This window comes from Salvelinus sp. IW2-2015, unplaced genomic scaffold (genome assembly GCF_002910315.2).
Source record: "Salvelinus sp. IW2-2015 unplaced genomic scaffold, ASM291031v2 Un_scaffold3035, whole genome shotgun sequence".
Lineage (NCBI taxonomy): Eukaryota > Metazoa > Chordata > Actinopteri > Salmoniformes > Salmonidae > Salvelinus > Salvelinus sp. IW2-2015.
Window position 1 is genome coordinate 16,719 of NW_019944327.1, and position 15,275 is coordinate 31,993.

The 15,275-nt window shown below is 40.5% G+C and overlaps 1 pseudogene; it reads left to right on the forward strand.

The window, feature by feature from the left end:
- LOC112075218 (sushi, nidogen and EGF-like domain-containing protein 1) overlaps positions 1-4,686 on the forward strand; it is a 20,727-nt pseudogene extending 16,041 nt beyond the window's left edge.
- The last annotated feature ends 10,589 nt before the right edge of the window (positions 4,687-15,275 follow it).

A 15,275-nucleotide genomic window follows, 5' to 3' on the forward strand; every position in this document is an offset into this window, starting at 1 on the left:
ATTCCCGGAGCATCTCGTGTCCCGCCGCAATCTAAAATCAGTGGGGTTTAAGCGTTTATAAGAGACAAATCTAGTATTTTGGGAGCTTTACAGGAAGTGCTTGTGCTAAATTTCCAACCTCTCCGTCTTTTATCCTCCAGGAACACTTCAACAACTGATGGCCCTTCAACAACCCCTGGTGAGTTTACATTACACCCAATAAATAGCTGATTTCAATCCACTTCTCAATTCTCTCTTACTGGATTGTAACTGACTGAAACCGTCTCTCATCTTAATGAGATGTTATGTTATATAACAAATATTTATATATTGGTGGGGTTGTCACGAAAGTGCTGGGATTTGATCAATAAAGTTACAGTTGTGACGCGGGTTTGCTACTGGATGGGTGGCCAATCGCTGTGCATCACGATTTACATGAGGGTTGGGTTTGGATTACAATAATGTCCACTTGCCCACTAACACTAGATTAAACAGATGCACTGATTGTGCTCTATCAATCGTAGCCTCCAGACAGTGAGACAGCCCTGTCATTACACAGTGCCTTGAGACTCGCATCGTTACATAAAACAACAGGTTGACAATGTTGTTGAAAGAACACTTGGACCCTAAGCCCATTATGGAATGGTCACTTGCTGATGGCCTGATAGTGATCACTCCAGTATGCCACTGTTTTGGGCAAAATGAGAAGTCAGACAATATGCACTTACATCCCAGCTGCCACGTGCTCATATTCAAAAATTCAAGACCCATTCTGAGCATCTCGTCCTGCCGCAATCTAAAATCAGTGGGGCTTTAAGCGTTTATAAGAGACCAGATCCCGTATTTGGGGCTACGGGGCTTATACAGGAAGTGCTACATTTCTAACCTCTCTGTCTATATCCTGCAGTGAACACTTCAACAACTGATGGCCCTTCAACAACCCCTGGTGAGTTTACATTACACCCAATAATAGCTGTTTCAATCCACTTCTCAATTCTCTCTTACTGGATTGTAACTGACTGAAACCATGTATAAGAACACCTGGACTCTAATCCCTTTATGGAATGGCCACTGCTGATGTGTCTGAAGTGATCACTCCAGTCTGCCATGGTTTTGGGCAAAATTATAATTTAAATATTGTGCACTTGCATTCCAACTGCCACTTGTCAATATTCCAAAATTAAAAACCAATTCCCAAGCATGTTGGCCCCGCCGTGACTGAAAATCACTTTGGCTGAATTGCTGAAAAATCCCAAGAGTTTCTTCTCCCTTTCGTGTGTGGCATCACCCAATCAACAACAAAATAGTTGGGGTGAGGATGACAATGCAGAAAGATTGGCCGTGACAGACTGTTAGATAATCGCTGTATGCCCTATTTGTAATGATGTTATTAACGGACCATTTGTTCATCTCAGGCCCATTCTATCCATTTGGGGCTGGAGACACAGTGAGCTCCCGATCCGATGATGGGAAGTTCCCTCCTATTACCCTGGAGCAGCATTTGTTTATTTTGGAAAACCGTATCAACAGATATACGTGCGTAACATACATGTTTTTAACCTCTCTGGGATAGTCATACATTACATACATTATGGAGTGATAGTAGTACATACTGTATTTTATTAATATGTGCATGTTTTTTTTATTTTATTTTACTCCACCTCACCGTAGCCATGCCAGTGTGGCGAGGTGGAATAGACCGCACTGGGCTGTGCTGGCGAACCGGGGACACCATGCGTAGGGCTGGTGCCATGTACACCGGCCCGAGGAGACGCACTGGAGACCAGATGCGTAGAGCCGGCTTCATGGCACCTGGCTCGATGCCCACTCTAGCCCGGCCGATACGAGGCGCTGCTATGTACCGCACCGGGCTATGCCTGCGCACCCGGGACACCGTGCGCATCTCCGCATAACACGGTGCCTGCCCGGTCCCTCTCTCTCCACGGTAAGCACGGGGAGTTTGCTCAGGTCTCCTACCTGGCTTAGCCACACTCCCCGTGTGTCCCCCCCAATACATTTTTGGGGTTGCCTCTTTGGCTTCCAGCCGCGCTTTCGTGCAGCCTCCTCATAACACTGCCTCTCGGCTTTCGCTGCCTCCAGCTCTGCCTTGGGGCGGCGATATTCCCCAGCCTGTGCCCAGGGTCCCTTGCCGTCTAATAACGCCTCCCAAGTCCAGTTCTCCAGGTATCGCTGCCTCTCGTCACCACGTTGCTTGGTCCTTTCTTGGTGTGTGGTTCTGTAACGGCTGTCCTCCTCCTCATCTGAGGAGGAGTAGTAACAAGGATCGGAGGACCAATGCGCAGCGTGGTACGTGTTCATGCTTTTTATTAACGAACGAACACAGAAACAAAACAATAAACGACACATGAAATACAAACCGAAACAGTTCCGTGTGGAACAAACACTGACACGGAAAATAACCACCCACGAAACCCAGGTGAAAAAAGGCTACCTAAGTATGATTCTCAATCAGAGACAACTAACGACACCTGCCTCTGATTGAGAATCATACCAGGCCAAACGAAAAAACCAACATAGAAAAACGAACATCGATAACCCACCCAACTCATGCCCTGACCATACTAAAACAAAGAAATAACAAAAGAACTAAGGTCAGAACGTGACAATATGTTGCATGTACTTTATTTATTCACACATGCATTTTGTCTGATTTTCATTTACTTTCACTTGTCAGTGTTGTAAGCGATGCAAAACCATGATCTTCTCCAAAGATCTGTCCTTACAAATAAACAAATGATGAAGCATAACCAGTTGTGTCTAAACTGTCATACAGGCTTTATTTCCATTTCAATTAAGTAATTTCATTTCAGGTGAACCACAATGGACATCTGACCTTCAAGGAAGCATTTGCCAGTTACACACCATACCGATTCCCTGCATTTTCCTCAAGAAATCTGATCGCTCCATTTTGGACCGATTTGGACAACAGGTGGAATGGTACCATCTCTTACCGGCAGTACAGCAGTGGCAGTGTTCTTCAACAGGCCACACAAGATATCAATCAGTACTTCCCAAACCTGGGCTTCTCTGTTAATTGGGTCTTCGTTGCTACATGGGATAAGGTTGCCTACTTCAACAATTTTGGAACAGTAAGACTTTTTGTTGTGGCTCTGTTTCTATTGTCAGCTAAAGTGATGCTTAGTTATTTTTAAATCGATTAGTAAAAGCCTGTGAAGCTATGATATAAGATGTACAATGGGCAAGATTGGTACATGACACAGGAGGCTACAGTATGTATTCAATTTTTTATCTAATTTCCTTAATATAAGGAAATCTCCTTCCAAGTGGTTCTGATTGCTGGTGGCCAATCCTCCTTCATCCTGATGAACTATGGGGAGATTGCACCAACAACTCAAAATGTTCAGGTCAGAAGAATGAATGCATATTATACATTTTCATGAAGAAAAATATATGGGTTTATATTCATTATCATGAGCATAATTTGCATTCCTGATGTGAATTATGTATGGATAGTATTTTATCTCTGATGCTTTTCATATATTATAATAACGATCTATGATATGTGTATTTCTAGGCTGGCTATGACACAGTCAACTCCATCCACTACTTCTCGATCCCGGGGTCATTTCAAAGCAACAACACAGCTTTCAGTTACACCAGCAATGTCAACGTCYCTGGTCGCTGGGCCTTCCAGACAAATGGTACTTTCAACAAACCTGGGTTCAAATCCTATTTCATGTATTTCAATTACTTTAAATCCATTTCAAAATAATTATTCWAAGTTTTTTWAAAGTAGTTTACGTGAATGTATTTGGAAATACATTTGTAAAGTATTATATTTACAGCTACTTCTACTTGATGGCTATGTTTTTGAAACTATGTTTTGAAGTAAAAAAAATATAAGATAAGTTCACCAGGATACACTTTGACATCATCTGGTGTGCAACATCACTTGATAACATAAAATCACATTCATATCACGTTTCTGCACCAAAACTCTGGTATTCTCCTTATTGGATTTAGGACCAAATTTTTTACATGTCCTTCGAGACGGATTTAATGACCAACCGTTTTTTACATGGTCCGTCATTTCTCCGGATTTAGCGACCAATAGTTTTACACTATGACTGATCAAGTATTATTATGGCTTTGTCCTGTCCTCTTCAGAAGACACGTTTTGGGCTTCCTTTCACTATCTGTGTGAGTTGTGCCGGTGGCTTGTGCACCATGCTAAAACATTATTTTGTGAATTATAGAATAGCAAACAATAGTTTACCTCGGCCCTCCTTAATTATGTTGCTGCCGAGTTGATACTCTTAAAATGTTACAAAATACATTTTAAATCAACCAACGGTGGTTGCAGCAGGGTACAACGGAAAACACAAGAGTGGGACAAATCAAGGTGATCTGCCTCCATTGAAAATGAATGACTTATGGACTGCAAAGAGTTTAATTAAGTAGTTAGTGGAATTGGTCAAAATTCAGGAGAGAAAGGGGAGCAGGTGATAAGAGTTTAAACAGCTGTACTGCTCTATACAATCGAATCAGCAGGATCGAAGGCGGGTGGGCTTTAGCGTTTATAAAAGAGTCCAAATCTCGTATTTTGGGGCTACAGGACTTTACAGAAGTGCTTGTGCTAGTTTCCAACCTCTCTGTCTATATCTTCCAGCGACCACTTCAACAACTGATGCCCTTCAACAACCCTGGTGAGTTTACATTACACCCAATAAATAGCTATTTCAATCCACTTCTCAATTCTCTCTTACTGGATTGTAACTGACTGAAACCATGTTATATTAAAAGAACACCTGGACTCTAATCCTTTATGGAATGGCCACTTGCTGATTTGTCTGATAGTGATCACTCCAGTCTGCCATGGTTTTGGGAAAATAAATTTAAATATTGAGCAATAGTAAAAAAAAGTATTTAAAAAACTAACGAGATAAGTTCACCAGATTCTCATCCTTATTGGATTTAACGACCAATAATTTTACATGTCCTCAGACTGATTTAATGAACAACAGTTTTTTACAGGTCCGTCATTTCTCCGGATTTAGCAACCAATAGTTTTTACACTATGATGATCAAGATTATTATGGCTTTGTCCTTCCTCTGCAGAAGACACGTTTGGGCTTCCTTTGGCACTATCTGGAGATTGAGTTGTGCCGGTGGCTTGTGTAATGTTAAATACAATTCAAAACCCTTCCCAGGATCTCGTGTCCAGACTCAATCTAAAATCATTTGGCTAAATTTAGTAGAATTGTTATTAAGTCAAAATTCTAACAAAATTATTCTCACTTTCGTGTGTGGCATCCGCTCCATCAACAACAAAATTGTAGGGGGTGAGGATGACCCTGCAGGAAGTTGGTCCTGGAAGATTGTTACATAATTGCTAAATSATGTAGTTGTTACATTGTTATTCATATTATGCTGCATCTCTGTATCAAACCTCTGTCTCTATTCCTTCCAGCTCCGACATCTGATGAGCCTTTCACAATTGAMGACTTCTGCATAGATTCCATTTTTTGTAAAGGACAGGGTTTGWCTGGTTCCGTTTATATGCTGAGCACTTTGTTAATTCTGGTGTTTCTTACCATTTTAAATAATTGATTCTTACTTTGTTGCAATCAAGGGAGTGGTTGTATTGGCAGCCATTGTGCATGTGCTATTGGTTCGGGAGATTGCTCTTTCAAAGTGAAGGCTGGAGTGCCCTGGAAGAACGAGAGTGGGGAAGGAGGGAGCCTGTTGTCTAATATTCTAAACAGGATTGTATGTGCTGTCGCGCCTTTGAGTTACTCCAGATCCACTCCCATTTTCCTTGGGCCCTTCTTCCTGGGTGTTTTAATGGSCCTAGCTATTGTATTGATTTATTTGTGTCGATGGATAACTTGAAATATATTTACCTATTCATTAAAGTGGCAAATTCCAATGGAAACAAAGCGATCACTGTGRCACTTTTTGATAAACAGTTGAGGAATGGGGCTGGAGAAATGTAACCCAAATTCATATGATGGAGCTATGGGTGCAAGGACTGACTGATAACTATGTTAAACTGTTGCCGGACAGCGGTCAATTCAAAGCAGGAGCAACGCAGATGTGCTGTCATTTAGATAGAGTTGTGTTGATTTACTTCTGAGAGTGTCTGATGTTTTTATTATTTTCTATCATTGTTTTGGCCAAGCAGAGTGATGGTAATTAAATGATGGTAATTATTGAGARCTGGATCTGCCCTGGGAAGGATAAACGTTGGACATATTCTTACTTATGGGAGCAATTGTTAACCAATCTCCTGACATACATTTTGTATGTCATTGTGGTATTTTCTAGGCTTATAGACTTAGATAAGTGAGTATCTTTTTACATTGAAGACTTCTGGTATTTTCTCTTTGATAACTGTATTCTTATTGCACAACTGTAATTTACCTGATTACTTTTAAATATATATTGGAACTGATTGCAAGTATTAGCTCAAAGTACAGATGTCTTAACTTCATCACTCTGTGGCAGAGAATTTTCCTGCTGCATCAGGACATTCAAATGAGCCGTGTGAGTCCCTGAAAAAGAGCAATTCTCTTTCTCTCCGTGCTGGGGCAGTCGAGTCATTCGGATCAGGGCTTGCGCTAAAAATATTTTTCTCGCTCTCAAACGTTAGACCTATGTCCTATTACTGCAACATGTATCTGTAGCCTAACGTATCTGTAGCCCAATGTATCTGAAGCCTAATGTATCTGTAGCCTAACGTATCTGTAGCCTAATGTATCTATAGCCCAATGTATCTGTAGCCCAATGTATCTGTAGCCTAATGTATCTGTAGCCTAATGTATCTGTAGCCCAATGTATCTGAAGCCTAATGTATCTGTAGCCTAACGTATCTGTAGCCCAATGTATCTGAAGCCTAATGTATCTGTAGCCTAACGTATCTGAAGCCTAATGTATCTGTAGCCTTACGTATCTGTAGCCCAATGTATCTGTAGCCTAACGTATCTGTAGCCCAAGTATCTGTAGCCTACGTACTCTGTAGCCCAATGTATCTGTAGACGCTACTATCCGGTAGCCCAATGTACTTCGATATTAGCCTAAACGTATCTTCACCCAATGTATCTGTAGCCTAACGTATCTGTAGCCCAATGTATCTGTAGCCTAACGTATCTGTAGCCCAATGTATCTGTAGCCTAACGTATCTGTAGCCTAACGTATCTGTAGCCTAATGTATCTATAGCCCAATGTATCTGTAGCCTAACGTATCTGTAGCCTAATGTGTCAGCGTGGGTTTGATTCCAGCCTGCACCCTTCAGGCACAAATAGCTCCATCCCCCCGATTGACTTGATCAGGTTACACATTTCAAATATGGACAGTCCATAGATATTTTACCCTCTCTCTTGATAAGAAATGGCCGTACCAGACACTTTTCGATAACATAAATAGGAAATAAATAAAATAATAACAGTAGGTCTCACCATTATTATTACAAATAGTCTAGTAAATTGCCACCGTAGATTTGCTTGGTAAAAAATGACATTCTTTACCTCCGCTGTACAGGATGCTTGTCATAAATCACCCTTAGTCTGTTCAAAAAGGACTACGTTGTTACAATTACAATACCAACCAGAGGGCGAACATATCTTGAAAGACTTTGGTTCCAAGCAGGACTAAGGGAAACACCGATTTCATCTTTTAGGGAGCGGTAAGGGAGTGAAGTTTATTCATAGTAACGGTTACATGGAGAAAATTGGACCTTTGAAATGAAAATGGATGGCCCTCCCTTCAACAAAATATATTTTTACCTTAGTAGTACCTAAATGCAAAAAAAAGTATTTTAAAAAAGTGACCCTCCCCTATATCCAAAATAATAATTAAACATAAAGTGGGTAGTGGAGAACATGTCTACCGTTTACCATCACTTCCTGGACAGACCCGAGTCCAGAGCCTTAGATTGCAGTTTAAGAAACTGTTCTTCGTTCTGTATGCATTACATGGCATTGCAGGAATTTTGATAGTGTACAGGACTGGGGGCCAGGTTTTGGGTTTGCAGACCTATTAGCAGAATCTTTTTTAATACCGCACAAATCACAGACTGAGAATGGACAGAGAGATAGGCCTATGTGTTCATCATATCATAATTCTCCAATGTCAAATCAGTGCGTCTTGTTTGCAACGAAACTCTCCGTTTGCAAATAATTTAATCTGAGACGTCATTAGGAATCTGAGAATGGTAGTAAAGATTTGTATAACTAACCCAAGATGGAGCCCACCTTGTCGTTTCTAATTGTCACATCTACTCTCGCTCCGGCGCTCAACGTCACCGGTCTACTAACCACCGGTCCTGGCAACCCATCATTACGTACACCTGACGACCCTGATTACATACACCTGGCAACCCTCATTACGGACACCTGGCAACCGTTATTACACACACCTGGCAACCCTTATTATGCACACCTGCGCCCCATCATGAGGCACATCTGGATTTCATCACTCCCTGATTACTTCCCCTTTATCTAGCACTCCTTTGTATCACCCATTAGGTAGTATTGTTTCCTGTTTTCATGTTTTGACACGACTCCTGTTTTTGTATTTACTCCATGTTCGTTCCTATTAAACTCACCGACTGCACCTGCTTCCTGACTCCCTGCGTCTCCTTTAAACCAATGGGAATAAATGAGTCATAGAGAGCAGAACAAGCAACGAGGTGGGCAGAGCCAAGCACAAGTTAGAGAGATCCTATTGGCGCGTTCTAGCAGGAATTTGCATATTCCATTAGTGAACACCTACTTTAAAATGGACGTGTGCAATAACTCAATTTGCCTTTGCACTCCTAAACAACACGTTTATTTTTACTTTGGCACTTTCTACAAAACTTAGTCCACTCTGTTCGTAACAGATTCTAGTTTTGGGAACAGAAAACTCTATTGAAATCAAATGTTTCGTTGATGAGAATTTGCAGAATGTCGGCCAAAATCCATCTCATTCCATCTTCTCCCACTGCRGGCCACTGGGCTTCCTGTCAGTACCATATTTGGTAGTGAGTGGAAATGCCAAACGGATGCTTCACATTTATACATCCGGTGAAATATCTGTCTCATAGTTCTATCTGTGATGTTACTTTCAAAAGTTAGGCCTTACTTTCCACCCCAGACAGAGTAGGCTTACCGACACAGGAACATGTAAGCTTTACCTGTTGGCTACTCTTCTTCTGTGGCTTAACRCAACGAGAGAAGGTCACAAGTGTTTCCCTTGAAGCTGTCTTGGGTTTAAACATCTTCTYTTGTACGGAAASTGATTAATTGAATAAATTGACAGTGACAGAATTAGATTACTTCCCAAGAAAAGTCCCCAAAAATGATCCTCGGCTATCGAGGGTTGTAGCTCAGCCTCTGAATATCAAAGAAACTAAACAATGATATCCCCATGTGCATCAGACGGTGTCACGCCTTTCCCAGGTATTTTACAGCTTGATCCTAACATAAAGTCTCGCAGACCAAAGCGCTGTTATAGACCACTTTATATAATCAGATCCATTTTATTTTCTTCAAAATCTTAAAATAACAAAGGGTAGGCCTGTGTTTTTTTTTTTTTAACAATTTTCTTGAATTAAAGGCAGGCCTWTGGGATAACCTCTCATACACCCTCAATTCGAGTCTTGGTTTTAACTTAACAGCCCTTCAATGACACTGAGATAGGCTATTTAAAGAGTGCATGGTGGYTGGAGGAATTGACCGACAAATCCATGGCTATAGCAGCATATACCCTAATTTCGTATGTTAAACAGGTAGGCTTACTCTCCTCCTGAACTGCCACCGTAGGCCTCCTATGCAGCACAGCCATTGTTTAGGCAGCACACAAACGCTTTTAATTAGCTAGCGCAGAGCAGGCCGGGGCTCAGGGTTGGAATATCCATTAGCAGTGTGTAATGCAGCCTAGTTTTATTTACACCATCCCACCAGCTATCCATAATGTCTATACATCCCATCACACATACTGTAWATACATATTTACTTTTAGATTTGTGTGTATTGTTGTGAATTGCTAGATATTACTGCAKTGTTGAAGCTAGGAACACAAGCATTTCGCTACACCCACAATAACATCTGCTAAATATGTGTATGCGACCAATAACATTTGATTTGATTATCTTAGAAATATAACTTTGCTCTGTGCTTCTACAAGCATGCACTTCGTAGCCTATAGGCTATGGATCATTTGATTGAGACCACACTAAATAGCCTATTGGCGCACTTGATATTGCGTGCCCAGTGGCGAATCAGAGATGAGTGGCGACATCGGGGACACAATTGTTACTCCGTATTTCGTATATTTTTTTAATCAACTTACCTAATAAATACATAGTAATAAACGGGCTGTAAAATGAAGGGGGGGACTAGCTGAGTATTTGCACCTGTATATTWTCAGACAGGTATGTTATCTTCTTCAGGCTAGGGTCCCTTTTTCTGAATTTCCGCCTGACTGACATGCCCAAAGTAAATTGCCTGTTTCTCAGGCCCAGAAGCCAGGATATGCATATAATTGGTACCATTGGATAGAAACACTTTGAAGTTTTTAGAAATATTAACATAATGTATGAGACTATAGCACAATATATATGGTAGGAGAAAATCCAAAGAAAAACCAACCAGAATTTTTTGGGGGAGAGCCCATGCTCTTCCAATGGAACGTATAGGGTCATATCCAAATCCAAATCCAGTTCCCAGATTGCAATTCCTATGGCTTCCACTAGATGTCAACAGTCTGTTCAAAGTCTCAGGCTTGTTTCTTCCCAAACGAGGAAGAATTTTGAGTTTTAGTACTGGGAGTCAGAGTTGGAAATCAGTCTGTGCTCGCACCTGCTAATTTTGCTTTCCTATTGAACATACTTCTTTCCGTCTGAAATAGTATAGTTTAATTAKATTTTAGGGWACCTGACGATTAAATTACTCAAATCGATGGCGCAAACTAAACAGACTTTTMGGGATATAAAGAAGGATTTTATCTAACAAAACGACCATGCATGTTGTAGCTGGGAACCTTTGGATTGCAAATCAGAGGATGATTTTCAAAAAGTAAGTGAATATTTCATTGCTATTTGTGATTTTATGACGCCTGTGCTGGTTGAAAAATATTTTGARGTGGGGCGCTGTCCTCAAACAATCGCATGYCATGCTTTCYCTGTAAAGCCTATTGTAAATCGAKWATGCAGTTAGATGAACAAGACTTTAAGCTTTTAACTGATATAAGACACTTGTATGTACCTAAATGTTTAATATCCATAAGTTTAATGATTATTTATTTGAATTGCGCGCCCTCCAATTTCACAGGAAGTTATCGACAGGTGTCCAGCTGGCGGGACGCCTAGCCCTAATTAAACAAGACAAAAAATGACTTTGGTTTTAGTCCTTTTTGGAAATTAACAGCTGCAAAATGTTTACTGTTGGCCCATGTGTAGATACTGTATGTATATTTTGCAATGTATATATGGTAAATCCACATTTTCATTGTGTTTTATACCAAATCTGTACACTTTTCCAATGCGAAGTGTGCAGGAAGCTGTTCTGTACACTTTTTATTGTTGTCTTAAACTTACAATCCAAACAGTCGTAAATGCTGTGACTAGGCCTATTACTTGCCGTTCTTATGAATCATTTTCCTTGAACGTATCTGACTTTAATGCCTTTCTGTTACAATAACACACATGCTAGAGCTTTCCTTATTGTGGTGTGATGAAGAGAATGCATCTGGACCTGTATCATGAGACATCTCCGACTAGAAGTACTGATCTAAGATCAGGTCCCTCCAGTCAATTCATTAAAATCTAAAACCCCAAACTAATCCTAGATCACCACTCCTACTCTGAGATGTTTCATGAATACAGGCCCTGATGCTGGATCATGTATCAGTGGGCAGGGTCATACCCACTGCTAAGCTACAGGGGCTTGGGGGTGGGGTTCTGATGAGTATGTCTGGGCTTTGCTTCCATCTGCTGGTGATACCCTCCATTCATTACAACCCTACTGCCATCATCATCTATCATCTGCTTACACCTATCCAATGGTTTTAAATACATAAAGGGGAGTGAATGAGTGCACACTGCATGAGGGGGAGTGAATGAGTATACCTGAAGTATAACACTATAATGTCCTCACTGATTCTTCAGAGTAAAACACTATAATGTCCTCACTGACTCTTCAGAGTAAAACACTATAATGTCCTCACTGACTCTTCAGAGTAAACACTATAATGTCCTCAACTGACTCTTCAGAGTAAACACTATAATGTCCTCACTGACTCTTCAGAGTAAAACACTATAATAGTTCCTCACTGACTCTTCAGAGTAAACATCTAATGTCCTCACCTGACTCTTCAGAGTAAAACACTATAAGTCCTCACTGACTCTTCAAGAGTAAAACACTATAATGTCTCACTGACTCTTCAGAGTAAAACACTATAATGTCCTCACTGACTCTTCAGAGTAAACACTATAATGTCCTCACTGACTCTTCAGAGTAAACAACTATAATGTCCTCACTGACTCTTCAGAGTAAAACACTATAATGTCCTCACTGACTCTTCAGAGTAAAACACTATAATGTCTCACTGACTCTTCAGAGTAAAACACTATAATGTCCTCACTGACTCTTCAGAGTAAACACTATAATGTCCTCACTGACTCTTCAGAGTAAAACATATAATGTCCTCACTGACTCTTCAGAGTAAAACACTATAATGTCCTCACTGACTCTTCAGAGTAAAACACTATAATGTCCTCACTAACTCTTCAGAGTAAAACACTATAATGTCTCACTGACTCTTCAGAGTAAAACACTATAATGTCCTCACTGACTCTTCAGAGTAAAACACTATAATGTCCTCATGACTTTCAGAGTAAAACACTATAATCCTCACTGACTCTTCAGAGTAAAACACTATAATGTCCTCACTGACTCTTCAGAGTAAAACACTATAATGTCCTCACTGACTCTTCAGAGTAAAACACTATAATGTCCTCACTGACTCTTCAGAGTAAAACACTATAATGTCCTCACTGATCTTCAGAGTAAAACACTATAATGTCCTCACTGACTCTTCAGAGTAAAACACTATAATTCCTCACTGATCTTCAGAGTAAAACACTATAATGTCCTCACTGACTCTTCAGAGTAAAACACTATAATGTCCTCACTGACTCTTCAGAGTAAACACTATAATGTCCTCACTGACTCTTCAGAGTAAAACACTATAATGTCCTCACTGATTCTTCAGAGTAAAAACACTGAATGTCCTCACTGACTCTTCAGAGTAAAACACTATAATGTCCTCACTGACTCTTCAGAGTAAAACACTATAATGTCCTCACTGACTCTTCAGAGTATAGACAAAGCAAAAGCTCTCAGGTGGGTTTTTGTAGAACTGAATTTGTGCCATGCATGCTTATCACAAAATATTGCGTATTCAGCCAAGGAGTGGCTTGATAGTGATTACAGTCATTTAACATAAGTCATTGGCCATGTTTGAGTTGTCTAATAGGAGAAGACCTTTTCTCTTAATCCCTACACTCTTAGAAAAAAAGTGCTAAATAGAACCATATAGGTTTGTCCCCACAGGGGAACCTTTTTTGGTGCTATAGGTAGAACCCATTTCAAAGAGTTTAGCTAGAACCCTCTATGTAGGGTTATTCATAGAACCCCCTGTATATAGTTCTACCTAGAACCCTCTATGAAGGGTTCTACCATGAACCATTTTATCTTTGGAGGGTTCTTCCTATAACCATCTATGAATGGATCTGCCAGCTTTATTAGCCTTTAAAATGCCATTATTTATGACAATATTTACATACCATAATGTCACACCCTGATTGGTTTCACCTGTCCTTGTGCTCCACCCCCTCCAGGGTTCACCCATCTTCCCCTTTATCCTCTGGGTACTTAAACCTGTGTTTTCTGTCTGTCTGTGCCAGTTCGTCTTGTGTATTTCAAGTCAACCAGCGTGGTTTTCTCGTGCTGCTGCCTTTCCTATTCTCTTTTGCTAGTCTTCCCTGTTTTGACCTTTGCCTGTTTTCTGGACTCTGTACCCGCCTGCCTGACCATTCTGCCTGCCCTGACCTCGAGCCTGCCTGCCATACAAGTCAGGAACCATTGTTCTAACATGCAGTCAGTCAGGAAAGCAAAGGCTAGCTTTCTCAAACAGAAATTTGCATTCTGTAGCTCTAACTCCAAAAAGTTTTGGGACACTAAAGTCCATGGAGAACAAGAGCACCTCCTCCCAGCTGCCCACTGCACTGAGGCTAGGTAACACGGTCACCACCAATAAATCCATGATAATCAAAAATTTCAATAAGCATTTCTCAACGGCTGGCCATGCCTTCCTCCTGGCTACTTCAAACCAGGCTAAAAATCATTCTTTGCTTCCAAAGAATCATCAAAGAACCCTTTCTTCCAAAAACTGTTCTTTATAATGTTAAAGGTTTTAGGTAGAAACCTGTGTCTTACAAAGAACACTTGTCTTTCAAAAAGCGTTCTTCAGATAAAAACAGTTCTTACAACCCTATCCCTCCACAAAGAACCCCTTTGGAACCATTTTTTCTAAGACTGTAGGCATAACTGATTCATCTTTGCAGATGAATCCTTCGTTGACCCACAGCCAACCTCGAGMTATTCCTCAACAAGGGTCTTCTGAAGGGAGTTACTCTAACCTGATCCTTGCACCAGAGCTACTCAACTTCTACCTGACTTCTCTATTTAATATCGGACTTGTTTAATGTATCCTTAWCAGGGTGAATTGATTCTCACACAACACCTCAACTGAATCATCTCACTGAATCATCTCACATTGAATCATCTCACTGAATCATCTCACATTGAATCATCTCACTGAATCATCTCACATTGAATAATCCCACTGAATCATGCACCTCCCCCATATAATAATAATAAATGCACTTTTCCTACTAGCACTGACTTTGCTGATAACCACTTTATTGAGGGAAAATGTACCTGCTACGGTTGTGATATGTTGTTGTCTCACCTAGCTATCTTAAAATGAATGTACTATTTGTAAATCGCTCTGMATAAGAGAGTCTGTGAAATGAATAAAATGTCAATGTAATTTCCTGTTTCATGTAAATCGTCCTTTGACCAATAGCCAACATCAAGGTTTTCCCCCACATGGGTCATGTTGAAGAAGCTTACACCAGAGCCAATCAACTTGTACTTGTGTTATATCCCGTAACACTCTTAGCCCATACCTGACCTTTAACGATATCTCTTATCTTTATCAACTTATAAAAATGCAAAAGGTAGACTGAGATGCTGAAAACAATAGG